Source organism: Megascapheus bottae, chromosome 20, assembly GCF_031878675.1.
Source record: "Megascapheus bottae isolate mThoBot1 chromosome 20, mThoBot2.hap1, whole genome shotgun sequence".
In the NCBI taxonomy this organism is placed as follows: domain Eukaryota; kingdom Metazoa; phylum Chordata; class Mammalia; order Rodentia; family Geomyidae; genus Megascapheus; species Megascapheus bottae.
Genome location: NC_143528.1, coordinates 10,864,029 through 10,883,398, shown reverse-complemented (window position 1 = coordinate 10,883,398; position 19,370 = coordinate 10,864,029). Strand labels below are relative to the sequence as shown.

The window sequence follows — 19,370 nt, the reverse complement described above, 5'->3', positions numbered from 1 at the left end:
AATTAAGACTAACAGACAGTAAAAGTAAGGCTGTTCTATGTCATACTTGCTATTCAAAAACGAGGGGCTTGGAAGTCAAAGTACTTCTCTACCATTTTGTATTTTTAGGCTTAACAAATTGGTTGGTTAATTTTCAGTCACCACTTGGGAGAAGCTTAAAATGGATGATAATGTCAGGTACAGTGGTTCGTACAGACTTGGAAGGTAGCAAATGGGTTAAAGATCTTCCTGGGCAAAGAGTTTGCAAGACCTCCCATATCACTCAAAAAAGAGCAAGGCATTGTGAAAGGCCTGTATTCCACCTGCAAGGAATTTTAAATAGAACTGCATGCAGTTTGGGCCAGATTGGCCATAACTGAGATATTGTCCCCAAACCAACTAAAGCATTGGGGGCATGGCTGAAGTGCTGGACCTCCTATCTAGTAAGTGCAAACCTGTGAGTTTAACCCTTAAGTCCTCTTCAAATTAGATGGCACTATTTTAGAATAACTTACTGGTATATTTGTGTTGTATGAGTTTGTCATAAACATAGTAGACATCTAATTAAAAACCTTAAAAGTGACCCATGATAGGCATGCTGGGTCCATGCTCATTAGATTCTCTTTGCCTCCCCCCCCTTTTTTTTTTGTATGTGAGGGGGAGCAGTAAGGAGTAGTACTGGGATTTGAATGCTTTTCATGCTTGATTGGCAGACATTCTATTGCTTAATCTATATATACTCCCAGATCTTTTTTTGCTTTGGTGTTTTTAAAGGCAAGATCTCCTTTTGTTACATTTTATTTTTCCTGTCGGGGATTACTTAGGTAGCAGTCCTCCTCATAACTACGGCACAGCCAGGGTCCCATTCATGATGACACACAGCTTGCTGAGATGTGGGTCTTGATAATTTCCTCCTAAGGCTGGCCTCTTACTGTGATCCTCTGGATCTCTGTCTCTCAAGTAGCCAGAATTACAGATGTGACATAACACATGTGTCCCATTATCATATTTTTAGAAGTGTCTCTTCCCTCTGCAAGATTATCTGCAAGGTAACCTGAGATGTCATCTTATGGTCCAGGATTGCTGTTTACAACTACTTGTTGGAAGAGGTCACATATAAAGATTGAAGGACATCAGCGGTCTGGGTACTCCCTTTATAGTTGCCATTCAGGAGGCTGAATTAGAGTTAAAACTCCAGTGCAGAAAAAAGTCATGGGGCTAGGAGTTTGGTTTAGTGGTAGAGTGCTTGGCCAAGCATGTACAAAGACCTGGATTCGATTCCTGGGTACCACGTACATAGAAAAAGCTGGAAGTGATGCTGTGACTCAAATAGTGGAGCTCTAGCCCTGAGAAAGCCCAAGGGCACTGCTCAGGCACTGAATTGAAGCCCTAGGACTGGGGAAGAGGGGGAAGTCATATAAAGTAGAAGTCACAGGACTTCTCAGAATAGAGTCCTTAATAGCATGAGACTTTAGGAAATTGAAATGATTAATGTTCAAAAAGTAATGTACCTACTAGTTAATGTTACCCCCACAATAAAATACAATTTTAAAAAAAGAAAAGATTGAAATGATTACTACATAAAATAATGATAGAACTAGGGATGCTCAGCAACAATTGAAGATAGTTAACCGTCATGTAGTCACTGAAGTCTGTAAATCACTACTTTTTCCACTTCCCTGAAAAATACTTTCTAATCTGTTACCTATATAAACAAAGGGTTGATTCCTCACGTAGGAAAGACTTGGTTGATTCCTCACGTAGGAAAGACTTTGTTGTTCAAGTCAGAGTTGTTCAACTCAGTATCTAAGTGCTGGCATCTACAAGGAGCTAGGTTTGATCCCAGTACAGGAAATAATAACAAGAGTTAAACAAGGTTTTACCTAGATATATAAGGCCATATAGTATTGATCCCAGTGCAGGAAACAATAACAAGAGTTAAACAAGGTTTTACCTAGATATATAAGGCCATATAGTATGACACTAAATGAAAGGACCTCCAGTATATAGAAACAAAAGCCATATGAATGATTGTTGTCCGTAATGTACTATGTATCTCTCATCTCTTTTGCTGTCCCTTGGTCATCTCATATTGTTACAGTATTTTACCTTGTTATCTGATATATTGAATATGTGTGTATTTGTTTATTTGAAATCTTAGACATCTTACATTATAAATATAAATTTACTCATTTTGTTGTTATGGTTGGTTGTAGAGCTTGAATTCTGATTCTAGGTGTTGTCCTTCAGCTTTTGTGCTAGAGGCTAGCACTCTACCTCTTTGAGCCACTGTTCTACTTTCGATTTTCTGGTGGTTAATCAGAGATAGTCTTACTAACTTTCCTGCCTGGGCTGGCTTTGAACCTTGATCCTCACATCTCAGCTTCCTGAGTGCCCTGGATTGCAAGTGTAAGCCACCACTGCTTGGCCTTACTCATTTGTGTGTGTGTGTGTGGGGGGTGGTCGTGGGTTTTGAACTCTGGGCCTGGGCATTGTCCCTGAGCTTTTCAGCTCAAGGCTACCACCCTACCCATTGAGTCACAGTGCCACTTCTGGTTTTCTGGTGGTTACTTGGAAATGAGTTTCACAGATTTTTTTTTTTAGTGCCCGGTCTGGCTTTGAACCACGATCCTCAGTTCTCAGTGTCCTGAATAGCTAGGATTGCAGGTGTGATCCTGGCTTTCAATTTTTCTTATTTTTAAAGAAAAATAAATGGTATTTTTGGCAGACTTTTCAAACAATACTGTTGACATAATTCATATAATTTATGGTTACATTTTTTTCCGCCTACATCATGGCTTTATATATCCGTCAGAGAAGATTTCTAATGCTTCTAAGTCTATTTTGTTAGTACCATTACTTAGTGTTAACTACTTCTAACATAGAAAGCAAAGTTCTAGAACTTGGAAAGGTGTATCTTATAACAGGTGGAGTGCATATGGTGTTGCTCCTGGACTTGGGAATCAAGCTTGTTCAAAGTTCAGACCTGGGCTCTACACTTAGTTTTGTTACCGTGAACAAAATGCTTTCTCAGCCTTGGTTTCTATGTCAAGCAAATGGAGACAGAGATTGGGCCTCTCCAGTTCATCTGTTGGAGTAGGGAATTAGGATTAAATAAAACGATGGTATGTTAGTCAAGTATTAAACAACTCTGTATAATGTCTATTTCTTCCCCATATCCTGTTTTATCAAGACCACCGAAGACTATGTTCATGGTGGGCATCCTCTGAGCTTTTCTTTTTTAGGTCACCCTGGTTTACCTGCCAGCCCCTGAAATTGAACTCAAGCCTACAAATCTGGGGATTTGGTGCATTGGTGTATGGCTGGAAATGGCAGTGAATGGGCCAACAGGCCAGGATTTGTAGTATAAATCCCTTTTTATACAGTTCTCCCATGTGGCATGTATAATTTCCAATCGTTTTGTTGAGTCTAATTAGGAAGGAAAGATAGTAGAAATGGGGAAAAAACCAAAACAACCCAGACCACAAAAACCATTAAACTTCATAACACATTCAGATTTGGGCTTTTTTAAGTATCAGGAAATGGTGACCTTTTTCTGCTTTAGTCCCATCTTGATATCCTGAACCAGCTTCTGTGATGTTTCTTTCTCCTCTTAGCCGTTAGTTCTCAAGAGTTGATCTTTTACTACCTTACCTCACATGGAGACACCACCAAACGAGTCCTGTCATCTGTACCTCATCTTGGAGTGAGTAGGGATGTGATTGATTGGAGGAGCTCAGTAAAATGCCAGGTCCCACGGCTTCCTGCCTTCTCTGTGTCTCATAGGCATTTCAACTTCCAGAGTACTTTTCCATTGTTTTAGAAAGAACTCCTTCAGGGCCAGATTCTAGTTTTATGAGTAGGATTTGGTTTCAACTGAAAATGATGAAAAATTACAATTTACTTTTGAGTTATACTTCGAGTCAACTAGGATGTCCTGTTTAGAAACAGTGCTCCAACCCTTTTGAAAGAACAGTTTATCTTTCTTTTAAACAAGTTGAGGTACTTCTGGGGACACAGATGGAAGTCAAGTTGCCACATCAGAATAAACTAATAACATGATTTCCTTCTCCCACATAACTTCCCTGTTAAAATGAGAAGATAGATGAATGTATTAAAACTTTAAGCTTTTCATTGTCACATCTAGATAATTTTTTGGTCTAGGAGCATAGTGAACTAGCCAGCATTTTACTATTTGTTTAAAAGTGGACTGCTCTTAAAAGCCCTGGAGGCAGAGTGTGAAATCACCTCCTTGCTGGTTACTAAGAATTATTAAACAAATCATCCTGAAATGGAGATGTATAGGTGGTTGCTAGGTTTGATCTTCTCTACCAGGTGGACTTTTAGTATGTTAGGAAGAAACATAGGATGGTATTGATGTAGTCTGTGTTTGCTTTTTCTCTATACACCAGAAATGGACTTGGAAAGAGAGGTTGTGACCCACCTTAGAGGAAGTCACTTCTTGTAAAGTTGCAGACTGAACAGAACACCATGTATGTGTTCCTGCACTTGTGCTGTTTCTTGGCCTGCAGCTCCCAAGCCTTGACACTTGAGAAGGTAGAAATTGTCACATAAAATGTGCCAAAATATCTCAGAGCTACATGACTATGAAAAAATAAGTTTTAGAAGTTGATAAGGTTTGGGGGCTGGGAGTTTGGCCTAGTGGTAGAGTGCCTGCCTAGCATGCACGAAGACCTGGTTTTGATTCCTCAGTACCACATACATAGAAAAAGCCAGAAGTGGTGCTGTGGCTCAAGTGGTAGACCTCTAGCCTTGAGAAAGCTCAAAGACAGTGCTCAGGTCCTGAGATCAGGCCCCAGGACTGGCCAAAAAAAACATTGATAAGATTTTGATAAGTGTAATGATAAATGTAGTGATTACATCATTGTCACTTTTGGTTTTATGAACTTTCTATTTCAGCAAAAAGCATCTTTAAACTTCAGTGTGTATATATATTACATATATATATTTAAAAGTATAAATATGTATGTGTATGTATAGGATAGATAGATATTTAAAAGCACAAGTACTTTATGAATGTCCTGGAGATAGAACATTTAATTATTTTCATGTCAAAAGAAGACTCCTATTCTTGAGTCTTGAACTAGTCCCGGGTTTCTCAGCAGAGCAGTTCTTTATTTCCTAAGTAGCTCTAGCAGGCTTGAGCTTTGGTCTTTAGAGTCACACTCGCCATTCCCGTGCCCTTCGATTGACATGATTTTTACCCCCTTACTTCCCTCAAGCTTCCAGTGTGACCTGTCCATACGTGCTCTTTGTATAATAACCTTCATGTATAGAATGATATATATTAGGAGTTAAGCTGTTGACACAGGCTATATGCTGATGAGGCAGGACTGAGCTGTCTATTCCATATTGAGTGAGTGTTTTGATATATGGAAAGGTCATGTGAAGGTTGTCTGTCAAGCAAAGCCATAATGTGATGCACAGGAACTGAATGGAGATTTCGATATAGATTATTATCTTTAGCTCTTTGAAACTGTTTTCTCTTTGCAAGTACCTCACATGTTTCTAGGCTCTAGAAAGTGAATGGGGCTAGTGTCTTTGTCAAGGAAACTTGCCTTCTTGCCAATGTCTCCTAGCAGGAAGCATTGTGTTGATGATGGATACATTGCAAAGAATGAAGAATAAGTGCGAAACTGGAGATACTCGTACAGGCCTTGGAGGAAAATATTATTTATGAAGACATGTAGCTCATTTGCTTTTTTAAAAATCAAAGGGTTAGCTGGGTGCAGGTAACTCATACCTATAATCCTAACTATTGTGAAGGTTGAGTTCTGAGTGAGGATGGTGATTCAAAGCCAGACCAGGCAGGGAAGTTCATCTTGAGACTCTTTATCTCTAACGTTCAAAAAGCTGTGGTTGAAGGATTAAGTGCCATCTGTGAATGAAAATACTAAGGGAAAAGGTGTTGAGTCCAGGCCCCAGTTTAGACACACAAAAATCAAATCATTAATGTAGAACTCCCATCTTCTAAGGCATGAAGAATAGACAACAATAGCGTATTTTCAGGAAAATCCATTAACCTAGAAGCTTCTGTTGGATGGTAGCTCTATGTATCTATTCTATTCTATTCATCGTGGAATTATTTTCATTGTCTACAGAACATGATAGTACAAGAGTTGACTGGATCTCCTATCCAGTGCTTTTCTTCTACTCACTTTACCTACCTCCTTTCAATGTGACCAAACTTATAAGAAATCACAACAGGGCTTATTTTACTGAGTTTACTTAAATTGATTAAAAAGCAGGCAGTGATTACAAGTGCATTTAATATCATATCATAGTACTTACATTGTATCTCATACCTTTAATGTCAGATACTTGAGTAGACTACAAGAGACCGAGGATCACAGTCAGACCAACAAAGAAGAAGCAAGGCACATCTCAACAAGCAAGGCACGTACATAGTACCACTTATGTAACCCTAGCCAATTTGCAAGGCTGCAGATAGAAAGATAGCATTTATTCCTTTGTTCATTTATTTTTAAGACCATCTCAGAGAACAAGCTGGGCATGTTGATGTCCTGCCTATACAAGAGGCAGAGGTAAGAATGTAGTGTGAGTCCAGCCCAAGGATAAAATAAGGTCTCCTACTTTTTATAGAATCTCAAATAAAGGATGGGGGGCAGGGAGACAGGACTTACATGGTAGTTGTCTATCAAGCTTAAGAATGTGGAATGTGTGCTCTCTTGAAACAATACAGAGAAGATTAGTGCAGTCCCTGCACAAGGTTGACAGGCAAATTCATGAAGCATTCCATGTTTTTTCAAATAACTCTGGCTGCCTCTGAGGGCCAGCTAGGCCTATGCAAAGTTTCCCTTACGTAGTCTAGAGCAGTGAAAAAATAAAATAAAAAAAAATAAGGAATGTAGAATGTCAGATAATAGTTTGTCATATGAGGTATACTTCTACTTTTGTCTAAAAAAGTTTATCTAAAAGTAACCTTTTTATATTTAGTAGCTATTGTTTATTAGTTAACATTCCCTCTTTTCCTCCCTAAAATGTCAGTATCTCTAATCTTTTTTGTTGTTGTTGGTCATTGACCTTGAACTCAGGGCCTGGGCACTGTCCCTGAGCTCTTCAGCTCAAGGTTAGAGCTCTACCATTTTAAGCCACAGTTAAACTTCTGGTTTTCTGGTGGTTAGAGATAAGAATTTCTTGGGGCCTTTTCTGTCCATGCTGGCTTTGAACCTTGATCCTTAGATCTCAGCCTTCGAGCTACCAGTACCCAGCCATATTTTTTAATTTTAGAGAGCAAATTGTGAGTTAACCAATTACTTCTTAATTATCATATGGTTAATTGGCATAAATGTTGCCTTCCCTTTCCCAGCAAGTTCCTGAGAGAAACATTAAACTTAATTAATATGCCAGTAAGCCTGTCTTCCCTGGAGGCTGAGGCCTGAGAATCACCATTCAAATCCAATCTGGACAGGAAAGTCAGTGAGACTTTTATCTCCAACTAATCACCAGAAAATGGGAAGTGAAACTGCAGCTCAAAAGTGCTAAGAGTCTCTTTCTGTGGGCTATCTCTATCAGTGTCACTTTGGGTCCTTGTTTGAAATTGCTGATTCAAACCTTAATAAGAATATCTCAGAGGACCGGGAGTTTGGCCTAGTGGTTAAAGTGCTTGCCTAGCATGCATGAAGACCCGGGTTCGATTCCTCGGTACCACATACATAGAAAAAAGCCGGAAGTGGTGCTGAGGCTCAAGTGGTAGAGCTCTAGCCTTGAGAAAGTCCAAGGACAGTGCTCAGGCCCTGAGCTCAAGCCCAGGACTGGCAAAAAAAAAAAAAAGAATATCTCAGAATGGAGACCAAGAATCTTCATTTTCAGTAAGCATTTTATGTTCTCTGGGATCCTTTTGCACATTAAGTTTGGCCTGCTATTTGTGTAGAATCCTGGTAGCCTGGTCTACCAAGAAATGGCAGATGGAAGTGTGGAATGTCAACCCCCACTAGATCTTCTCAATCAGAATTGAATTCTAGTTACTAAAATATTATGATAATGTTCACTTCAAGTTACAACAAACTGTTGTGCATCTTTTCATAAGTAGTAAAGAGTGAAAATTTCTAAGGGAGAATGCCAGCAATTTACATCTGTTTTCTCAGAAAATAAATTTTTATAGGAAAGTTGTTACTTTCAGTAAGGAACAATAGTGAAATTTCATGGTATCCACAGCTTTAACTCTATATTTAATGATTTCCTTCAAAATAAATTCAGACATGTCTTATAAAACTTGCATATGTTTGGCCTGGTGGTAGAGTGCTTGCCTAGCACACAGAAAGACCTATGTTCGATTCCTCAGTACCACATACATAGAAAAAAAACAGAGGTGGTGCTGTGGTTCAAATGACAGAGCAGTAGGCCTTGAGAAAGTCCAAGGACAGTGGCAGGCCCTGAGTTCAAGCCCCGAGACTGGGCTTGAACAACAAACAAAACAAAACAAAACCACTTGCAAATGTCTCTCATGAAAGGAGCTAATTATTCTGTGTGAGATTTACTCGTGGCCTTACTCATTGGTCTCTACTACAGGATCAGCCAAATCTCTCCCAGGTCCTGTGGTGCTTGGAAAGGAGGAGGTCTCACAAGCCTATACCATATAGCAGTGGAGTAACTACACATAAAATCTGCTTGTGTATTGAGAAAGAAAGGTTGTCTAGGAAGATGGCAGTATGTAGCTACTTCCATTATTTCCCCAAATGTGACTGTGTCCTAATCATTTCCACTGTAGCAGAAGAGCTATGATGGGATGGGGTTGTGGCTCAGATGGTAGAGCACCTGCCTAGCAAGTAAGAGACCCTGTGTTAAAACTCCAATACACCCCCCCCCCCCCCCCCCCGCCAAAAAGGAAAAAATTCTACGGTGCTCCTCATCAGCCTACTTTTATTCATTCATTCATTCTTGTGTCTGCATTGGGGTTGGAACTCAGGGCCTGGGCATGTCGCTTAGCTTTATTGCTCAAGGTTGATGATTTACCATTTGGTAGATCCCATTTCCAGCTCTTTTGGTGGTTAATAGAGGTAAGAGTCTCGTGGATCTTTTCTGCCTGATCTGGTTTTAGTTTTGAATGGTGATCATCATATCTTAGTCTCCCGAGAAACTAGGATTACAGGCATAAGCCACCAGTGCCTGGCTAGCAATCTGTGTTTCATCAAACACTGGGTATTCTTGCCACCCAAATTTTAGAAAATTTGCAGTTATGGGGGCTTTTTTTTGCCACAGACTACTTTTCAGATACATGTTCATTATGTTGTCACCTTCATTTTCTTTCACATATTTTACCCCAGGAATAGTAAAGTGGCAACTCAGGTTGTTAGCTGGAGTTGGAAATGGACAGTTGTGGGAAACTAAACATCGTAGTGCCCCGTGTCCTCAGAACTCAGTGGCCTTCTTGCCTCAGTCTCCGAGTGCCAGGATTACAGGCATTCCCAGCTTCTTGAATGTACCTTAACCTTTGAGATAAATTGTTATTTAGAGCAATCTGTCCTAGTTCCTTATAATCAGTATACTATTTAAATTAGTCAACTTTTCTCAGGGTGACAAAATTCCTCAGAAAATGAGAAAAAGGACCTATTTTGGTTCAAGGTTTAAAGATTTCAGTCCATTGTCATCTGGCTTCATTAGTTTTGAGCCCAAGGCAGGATAGAAAAAAATTATGGTGGGAAGCAGGTGGTAGCAAAGAACTGCTCAATTGTTGCAGCCAGGAAGTGGAGAGTGCCAGGAGGCGCCCGAGACATGATACACCCTCAGAAATCCTCAGTCACCTTTTAATTTATACCCACTAGCCTCTACCGCCGCCCAGTAATGCCATCGAATTCTGTAGCATCAGTGAGACAATCCATGATTACATTACAGCTCTCATGATCTACTTACTTCACTAATTCATATATCTGAACATTGCTTTAGTATATGTTTTGGGGGACACTGCATATCCAGCATCTACCCCAGTTTCTTCTAGCTCCACAAGAAAGTTTACAAGTTTCTCTTAAACATGTATCAGACACTTAAATATCACAGACTGTTCTGTATATGTGTGCATATATATGACTAAAGTACTGTCCAAGTACAGCTTTGTCTAAGTAGTGTCATTCGTAAATGTCAGATGCACAAAGAAACTTAGGTCCATAAAAATATACCGCCCAATTTAAAGTTACAATAACTGATGTATAAAATGTATTTTATAATGACTATAAAAGACTCAACTAACTCATGTGAATTCATTGACAGGAAGTGGTGGTGAGTGGTACAGACAATATAGTGAGTGTCAGAAGAACTGGAAAGAAAGAGGAGGAGTAGCCAGGACCTGCTTGCTTAGAGGAGTTTAATTTGGGCTTACAGAAGTCAAAGAGCCTCCTTCAAGTCAAAATTGTTAAAAGGAAAGACTTTTATTCTGAAATGAGCCATGTGTAGTTTTAAGATTAACCCAGTATAACCTAGGAAAGCAAGTTCTATGGACTATTTGAAGAATAGACACTAAGGAATTTTGTCTTGATCTACTTAAGCACTGATGCCTGCTAGCAGTGTTGATTGGGATGTTAGAAAATTAGAATTTGTGTTGAGTTATATTCTTTTTTTGGTGGGTTATGGGGTTTGAACTTGGCCTGAGTGCTGTCCCTGAGCTCTTCAGCTCAAGGCTACCACTCTACCCTTGAACCAAGCTTCCCATTTTTTTTAGAGGTTAACTTTAAATCAGAGTCTCAGGTCTTTTTGTGCCTGGGCTGGCTTTGAACCTTGATTCTCAGATCTTAGCCTCCTGAATAGCTAGGATTATAGGCATGAGCCACCATACATGGCTGGGCTATATTCTTTGTATATTCTTTGCCCCCATACTGGTGTATGAGCTTCAAGACAGGCTTGTTAAGGGGCCAGGGCTGGCTTCACCCTAGCTATCCTCTTCCTCTGCTTGACTACCTGGGATTACAGGTGTATGCCAGTGCACCCAGCTTTATGTGATCTTCACTTTGTGCTTTCTACTGTTTTCTTGTGCCTGTCCTGGAGCCTGAACTTGGGGCCTGGGCCCTGTCCCTAAGCTGCTTTTTTTCAAGATTAGTGTTGTACCATTTGAGCCACAATACCACTTCTGGCTTTTTCTGAGTAATTTCCTAGATTAAGAATCTCACAGAATTTTCTGTCCAGGCTGACTTAGAACTGTAATCTTCAGCCTCCTGAGTATAGGATTACAGGTCTGAGCCACTGGCACCTATCATCATTCCATTTTTAACATTTTTTTTACCATCTAATATAGTATTGTAATTTGATATTGTCCAATGGACGGTATACTGGTAGCACAGATGAAGTTGGATGAAAATGATGTTTGGAGGCATGAGTCAAGTGGGAGTGCACCTGCCTATCACTGGGCAAATGTAAATCCTTGAGTTCAAACCCCACTGAACTTTGTGGCTAGGGTCACCTAAGGTTTATTGCTTACACTTAAGACTTGAAAAGTCTAAGATTTTCTTTTTTTGTGTGTGTGTGCACTCACGTGTGCATGTCTGCATCCATGTAGGCTGCATGCTTCCCAGTCATGGATCTGGAACCTAGGGCATGAGTGCTGTCTCTGATATCTCTCTCTCTCTCTCTCTCTCTCTCTCTCTCTCTCTCTCTCTCTCTCTCTCTCTCTCTCTCTCTCTCTTCTCTTTCTTTCTTTTCTTGGTCATAGGGCTTGAACTCTGGGCCAGGATGCTATCCCTAAGCTCTTCAGCTCAAGGCTACCACTCTACCCCTGGTGTCACAGAGCCACTTTAGTGCCCCAGGTGGCTTTGAACTATGATCCTCAGATCTCAACCTCCTGAGTAGCTAGGATTATAGATTCATGCCTGGCTTGTCTCTGATCTTTTTAGCTCTAGTGCTTTATGCCACTTGAGCCTAAACTCTAGTTTGGGCTTGTTGTTGTTGCTGTTGTTGTTAATTATAGATAAGAGTTTTGTGGATGGACTTTTCCTGCCTGGACTTTATTGGAACTATGATCTTAAGATCTTAGCCTCCTGAGTAGTTAGCATTATAGGCAAGAAGTATAAAGTTAAAAACTACATTTTCACCTCTTCTGATTGTAGTCCCTTTAACCCATGTTCAGCCAACCCAAAGAAAAAAAACCTCCCTAGAAAGATTACTTTTAAATCATAGTTATATTGTAGTTTTGTGTCTTCATATACTAATTCAGATTCCTGATGACGTTTTCTATTGTAGTTAGATTTGGAAATTCTTCCACTGAGATCCAAATAAATTACAGTAGTTTAGATGTGGCACTTGTAGGAGCCATTGAGAGCTTTGGCACAATACAACTGCCTTTCTGGGATGCTGCTTGTGACTTTATTTGGTCATATTAGAACTCAGACTCTCTGGCACTTGGAGAGCTCTTTTGCCCGCACATATCTTGGTCTGTGTGCTGGCTGCAGCTGAGCTGGCATGCCAGGTTCTAGAGATCACTGACAGGCCAAGTCATGTCCACTCTGAACAATTCCTCACAGGTCCCCAGGTTCTGACAGTTTTGAGAGTTCTTTCTCAGTTGGAGAGAATAGTCCTGGAAACTACCCTAAGGTGCTTGAAATTCACACAATGGAAAATACTGACCCAGTAAAATGTCCTGGTTTGCTGATGCGCTTCACAAATGTATTAGATTATAAATCCATATTCTCATTATCATGTTAAACCTTGCAGAGGAATTCCAAGTTCCTGAAAGTTGGTGTCATAAAGGCACATTTCACCAAGCTGGGTGTTGTGGTTCACGTGGTGGGCAGAAATCAGAGTTGGTGGCCTAAATCCATCCTGGGGCAAAATATGAGACTGCAAAATAGCCTAAACATAAAGGGCAGGAGGTATGGCTGAAGTGCAGGGCCCCAAGTTCAAACCCTGATGTATCTCCTACCCCCACAAAAACATTTCACATTGGAAATCCAGTATTAACAATGAAATATTTGTCTTTTTGATAGGATTTTTTATGCAATTGTTTTTCCTTAATAATTACTAAAGGACTATTTTGGATTTCTCTTCAAGTAGCTTCAGCTACCTGAATAGCTTAATAGTGTGTATTTCATTTTGTTCAATTCTGATTTTGCCAGCAAAACCTGGACAACAGGGCAGTTATTTAACAAACATTGTATCATGTTTTGTCATGTTAGGCAGTTCCAAATGCTTTTTAGATATTTACTTTTGAGTATTTTTGACCTAGGAGGCAGGTTTTACAGAGAGGATGTTGAGGCCCCAATAATTAATAGCTGGTCTGATTACTTAGCTATTAGGTCTCGGCATTGGCTCCAGAATTTCTACACTTAAGCATCGGACACATAGGTTTTTTTGTTTTGCTTTGGCCAGTCCTGGGGCAAGGATAGCGCTCCGGGACTAAATACCTTCTTTGGGCTTTCTCAAGGCTAGAGCTCTACCACTTGAGTCACAGCACTATTTTCAGCTTTTTCTTTTTTCTTTTTCTTTTTTTTTCTGCCAGGTTTGGGCTTGAGCTCACAGCCTGAGCACTGTCCTTGGATTTGCTCAAGTCTGGAATCCTACCACTTAAGCCATAGCACCAGTTCCGGCTCCCCCCTCCCCCACCATGTACTTAGTACTGAGGAATCGAACCCAGGCCAAACTCCTGGCACACAATTTATTCACAAGGAAAAGATAGTAATTGGAAGCCTGGCATGGTGGTTCATGCCTGTAATCCTAGCTACTCAGGAGGCTGAGATCTGAGGATCACAGTTCAAAGCCAACCTGGGCACTAAAGTCCTTGAGACTCTTACCTCCAATTAATCTCTTGAAAAGGGGAAGTGGGGCTATAGCTCCAGGGCTAGGGCGGTATCCTTGAGCTGAAGAACCCAGGGACAATGCTCTGATCCAGGGGTAGGATGGTAGCCCTGAGCAGAAATGCCCAGGGACAGCACCCAGGCCCAAAGTTCAAGCTCCATGACCCACAAAAATAAATAAATAAAAGAATTGGGGTACATTTTTCTCAGTGGTCAGTCTTGATAAAACTGGCTACATACCCATCAGTATGTCTGCATCCCACTGACCTTGTTTAATGCTGGAAACTCCTTAAATTAAGGCCTAGGATACCATTGTGTAAATTATTGCATGAACTATAAATAAAAATTAAATTTAAATGCACATATAAATACTGTCTGGCTTGTTTGAAAGGCTCTCAGTGGCAAGAATAAGGCTTTCTTGACTAGGATCCTGCAACTCTGATATGTTTTCAACATAGCTTTTTAGATCTATTTGAAAGTATATCTACTTGTTAACCTAGGTTACTTCTCAAATTCAACCTCACCTTTTTTTTTTTTTTTTTTTAAATTCCTGACGTGTGTTTTCAAAGCAGTAAGGCTGATCACAAGAGTCATGTGAAGTCTTAATCTCCACAATCACATCTAATGACTATAATCCTAACTAGTTGAGAGGCCAAGATCAGGAATATCATGGTTTGGGCTGAAACTGGACAGAAGAACTCAGGATCTCCTACCAACTTCATTTAGTAACTAGTGGCTGGACACAGTGGACCATATTACATGGGAAGCAAAATTGGGAAGATCATGCATCCAGGCCAGCCAACGCAGAGTTCCAGACTTGATCTTAAAAGAAAGAATCTAGGTATTGTGGTACATACCTATCATCCTATCCTTGATCATTGTCAAGGTTCACACTGGGACCAGAAGTATGACCCTATGTCACTACCAGTACAGGAAAGAGCAGTACAGGAAAGAGACCTGCCTAGTGAGTCTGAGGCCCTGAGTTTAGACCTCAGTATTCTCTCCTTCCCTAAAGTTACTAACTGAATCAAATCAATTATATAAATGGTTAACTGACATAATTATAGGTGATTATTAGGTCAAGCAAGTATATCTGTAGTGAAGGGTAGTTTCTCTAATACAGTAGTATTAGTTAATATTGATTACACTCTGAAATTGGAAATACCTGCAATCGGAAAAGCTGAGAGATTAACTCTTCTTCTTTTTTTTTTTTTCCTTTCAGCCACTTCTGGCTTTTTCTGTATGTGTGACACTGAGGACTCTAACCCAGGGCTTCATGCATGCTAGGCAAACACTCTACCACTAGGCCCAGCCCCATATTAACTCAGTTTTAAAGTGAAGTAGTTCATAGCCAGTCTGGACAATATTGTAAATGTTTGTGATAGATTTTTTTGCGTGACCATTTCTCTGGGATACATACTAATAAGCAGAGTTAAACTGGTTGGGTGGTAATTAACATATTTAGTTTGATAAGAAACTGCCAGTTTTTTTTTTTTAAGGGTAACGGTACCCATCAGCAGTATATATGAGAAATGGTTTCTTTTCATCTTTGCCAGCATTAGTATGCCATTGTTTTTGTAATAGGTGAGATGATCTAGTCAGATAAAGATTGTGTGTGTGTGTGTGTGGGGGGTCTTCTTGGGGCTTGAACTCGGCAGCTTGGCCTGCTTGCTGTCCCTGAGCTCTTCAGTTCAAGGCTACCGCCCCATGTCTGGGCCTGGGCATTGTCCCTGAGCTCTTTAGCTCAGGCTACTGCCCTACCCTTGAGCCAAGTCCCACTTTCCCCTTTCTAGAGATTAATTGGAGATAAGAGTCTCAGGTCCTGTGCTTTGAACCTTTATCCTCAGATCTCAGCCTCCTGAGAAGCTAGGATTACAGGCATGAACTACCATGCCATGCCCTGTGCCCAGGTTAAAGATTTTAATCAAGGTACGAAGTAGCCAGTATACCAATTGATCAAGCAATAATATAACACATTAGAAACATTACAAAGTTGTAGAGCTCAAGTTGTAGAGCACTAGCTTTGAGCTGAAAAGCTCAGGGACAACACCCAGGCCCAGAGCTGAAGCCCCACGACCAACCAAAAAGGAAAAAGAAAGAAAAAGAAAAGAAAATTATATACTTTATACTTTTCAAGTATCTTAAATGCTACTTATTCAGGAAGTTATTTCTTTCTAAATTTTATCCTTAAATTAGGTAGGAAAGAGGAGGTTGAGATACAAGGATTGCAGTTCAAACCCAGCCCAAATCCTCTGGAAGTGGGGCTGTGGCCCAGGTGGTGTGATAGAGTGAAAAAGCTTGGGATATCACCCAGGTCCTGAATTCAAGTTCCAGTACCAGCGTGTACACAAAATGTAGTCAAGAAAAGGTCTATGATTCTGCTCAAGTGTGCCTTCGAGATTGGTTTGTCTAATGTCTCCACAACATTTATACTTCACCCTCCCCCCACCACTCGACTCTTCTGTTTCCTTGGCGAGAATATCTAAACTCATGAGTGTTTGTTGTCACTTGTCAGGTTTACTGCAATGAAATGAGAGGTGAAGTTGATCTCTCCCCACTTTTTACCAAAGTGAGGGAAAAGGAAATGTGGGAGTTGTTGAGCAGGGAGGTAGTGAGCAGATTGTGGGATTGTGGGAACACTTGTTGCAGTTCAGCATGTGAAATTGTCATGCATGTTAACTCCTGCACTACACTTCCCTTTTCTCTTGTCCTCTCACTGCAAGCATGTGTAACAACTCTATAATTGGCTGCAGCCAATTACAGGATTGTTGATGACCTTTAAGCCACTGAAAATGTAGATAAGCAGTTTTGAAACTCATATAATCCAAGCACTGAATTTCATGAACTTAATATGTTAATTTGTACCTTTTTTTTTTTTTTTTTTTTTTTTGGTGGTTGAGAGGTTGTTTGGTTAACTTGAGGCCATGATCATGTCTCACCAGGTAATACAGGGTGACCCTCCTGCTGAGTATTGAGATTGCAAGCCTGAAGTGTACCATACCCAGGTGCTTCTTGAAACAACTATAACAAATCCTAAAATTTAGCATCTTACAACATTTATTATTTTACCATTTGTGGGGGGGTCAGGAATTTAAGAGAAGCTTATGCAGGGGAATTTAACTTCATAAATCATGACAGTTTTGGCAGAGATTTGACTATGCAAGGAATTCCGCTTCTAAGGAGGACAGGGTCACCCAGTTGTAGGTGAGAGACATTGATTCCTTATGTGGGGATCTTTTACAGTTGAGCATCTTGTGTATCAGCAACTTGCTTTCTTTCTGCAGAGCAAACAGTTCAGGAGTAGCTTACATGAAAGCTACTGCCCTTTCTGACCTATCATAGACATCAAGAACCATTTGTTTTGCTATATTCTGCTTATCTACACTGAAGTGAGGGGGGTGGAATTACAAGCTATTTCTGTGTATATACTTGGAGAGCGTGATGGTGTAGTGGTGATGACATAGTAGATGTGCATGAACATAATAGATGTGCTTAATATACATGATGTACTTGAACCCCTAGCCCCATCCTTGGTAGGCAAGCACTGTTCCACTCAGGCAATGCTCCCATCCCTTTTTTGCTTGCCTCAGTTTTTGACTAGTGTCTCACATTTTTATGCCCAGGCCAGCCAGACCACAATCCATCTCTGTACACTTTTATTCTTTTTGATAATTCATGGCTGATACAGTTATAGCAAAGATTGTTCTTGTATCTGTTAAGCACCTCGGCATCAGGCATTTCTCAGAGTATTGGACAGGGATGTGGAATTCTCACTGTTACTGAACTCTGTGGTGAAACTCAAGAAGGGTGTGGGTCTATTCTGATACTGCTTACAAGCCCATCACTGGCCATAGTGCCAAGCTGTGACCGCTGCGCGCCCCATCTCCTCCCCCCCCACCATTGAGGCTAGTTTGCAGAAACCACACATTTTACTGAAAGATTACTCCCCAACTAAAACCACAAGAGAAACTTCTGTTTTTAAAACCAGTTATAAATTAGAAATTCTTAAGAGCTGAAACTCACCTCTGTATGCTTTTTGCCATACTTGGGATGGTAGGCATGCTACCATGCCTTTATTTTTGTTTTGACACTACTGGGGATGAAACTCAGGATCTCATTCATTTGGCCATCTGATGCAAGCTTCTAGTCCCTTTCTGTGTTGCTTATTTTGGAGACAAGGTCCTCCTTTATAGCTGGGTCCGCCTGGGCTGCCACCCTATTCATGTTTCCCTGCGCTGGGTATGGTAGGCACCCAACCACTGAGTGTCATTGAGCACGCTTATGCCAGAACTGGCCTCAAACCCGGATTCCTTCCATCTCTATTTCCCAAGTAGCTAGGAGTACAGGTTTCAGCCACCATGCCTAGCCATGGTCAGCTTTTTATTGCCTAAGAGGAGGAATCTCTTAACCTTTTTTCCAGGACTAACCTTGCACTATGATCTTAGCCATTGTACGTACCTTATTTCGTCTTACATGCACCCATTTGTGTATGGATGTTCTTGGGTTATTAGGCTTCATTGTAGTTCTTTGATCCAAGTCTTCCCTTCACTCATGTAGTTAATTTAACTGATACTGACTGCCTGTTGCCAAGTTCCAGTGTGCTTATCATAGTCTTTATAGGAAAGAATAAGAATCTTAAGTGCCTATAGTGACAAGCTTCCGAGTTTTGGGACTCTTAACATTATCTGTCCAGCATCATGGGTGGTTAGTAAGAAGGCATTACATAACTGAAGTTGGCAGTTGAGCCATGTTCCTCAAATAGAGTTTGTTGTCTACTAGTCAAAAGCAACACATGTGAAGGGCTGGGACCCTAATCTGTGTCTGATATTCTCCCCTAAGGCCTTTACTTTTTTTTTTTTTTGCCAGTCTTGGGGCTTGAACTCCTTGGGCTTTTTTTTCATTGAGGCTAGCACAATCCCACTTGAGCCACAGCACCATTTCTGGCTTTTTTTTTTTTTTTTAATGTATGTGGTACTGAGGAATCAGCCAGGTCTTCATGCATGCCAGGCAAGCATTCTACCACGAGGCCAAACTCCCAGCCCGACATTTACTTAATTAATTATGAAGTTACAGTGATGGTATATGTCTAGATTTGGGTTTTTTGGTGTAGTTGGGGAAAGGTGAAATGGCTTTTTTCTTTGACAGTTTGCCTTTTAGGACATAATTACTCAAACTATGAGAAAGAGATGTTGGTGGATTTTGACAGATTCTCTTTCATACTCTGCTTTTTATTTTATCAGTCCATCAGGAAGTCTTTTTATGTCTTGATACCTTTTTTAATATCAAAATACTTCATAGGATGAAACTGTAAGGTGAGAGCCAGGCACTAGTGGCTTATGCCTGCAATCTACCTACTCCAGAGGCTGAGATCTGAGGATTGTGATTTGAAGCCAGCTAAGACAGGAAATTCTCACTGTGAGACTGTTATCTCCAAAAAGCCTAACTCTACATAGGAATCCAAAAGTGTAGCTCCTTTAAACACCTAAAATGCTACTTACCAAAGTAAATTTCAGGAAATGGAAACAGGTTGTTGTTGTTGCTTGTTTGTTTTTTATTTTTAGGGGCGCAGGAATGGAGGAAGGAAGGGTAATCAAAAGCAGTAGAAGGTACACCTGTGTACTTCTCTATCTAAAC

General features: G+C 40.5%; 1 protein-coding gene and 1 non-coding gene across 6 annotated transcripts in view; both read left to right on the top strand.

Annotated features, from left to right (window-relative positions):
• Positions 1-19,370, top strand: part of Rbpms (RNA binding protein, mRNA processing factor) — a 172,228-nt gene that overhangs the window by 58,290 nt on the left and 94,568 nt on the right. The window lies entirely within an intron of this gene.
• On the top strand, positions 6,663-6,766 carry LOC150049163 (U6 spliceosomal RNA). The gene has a single exon (XR_016539061.1). It is a non-coding gene; the product is annotated as a U6 spliceosomal RNA (small nuclear RNA).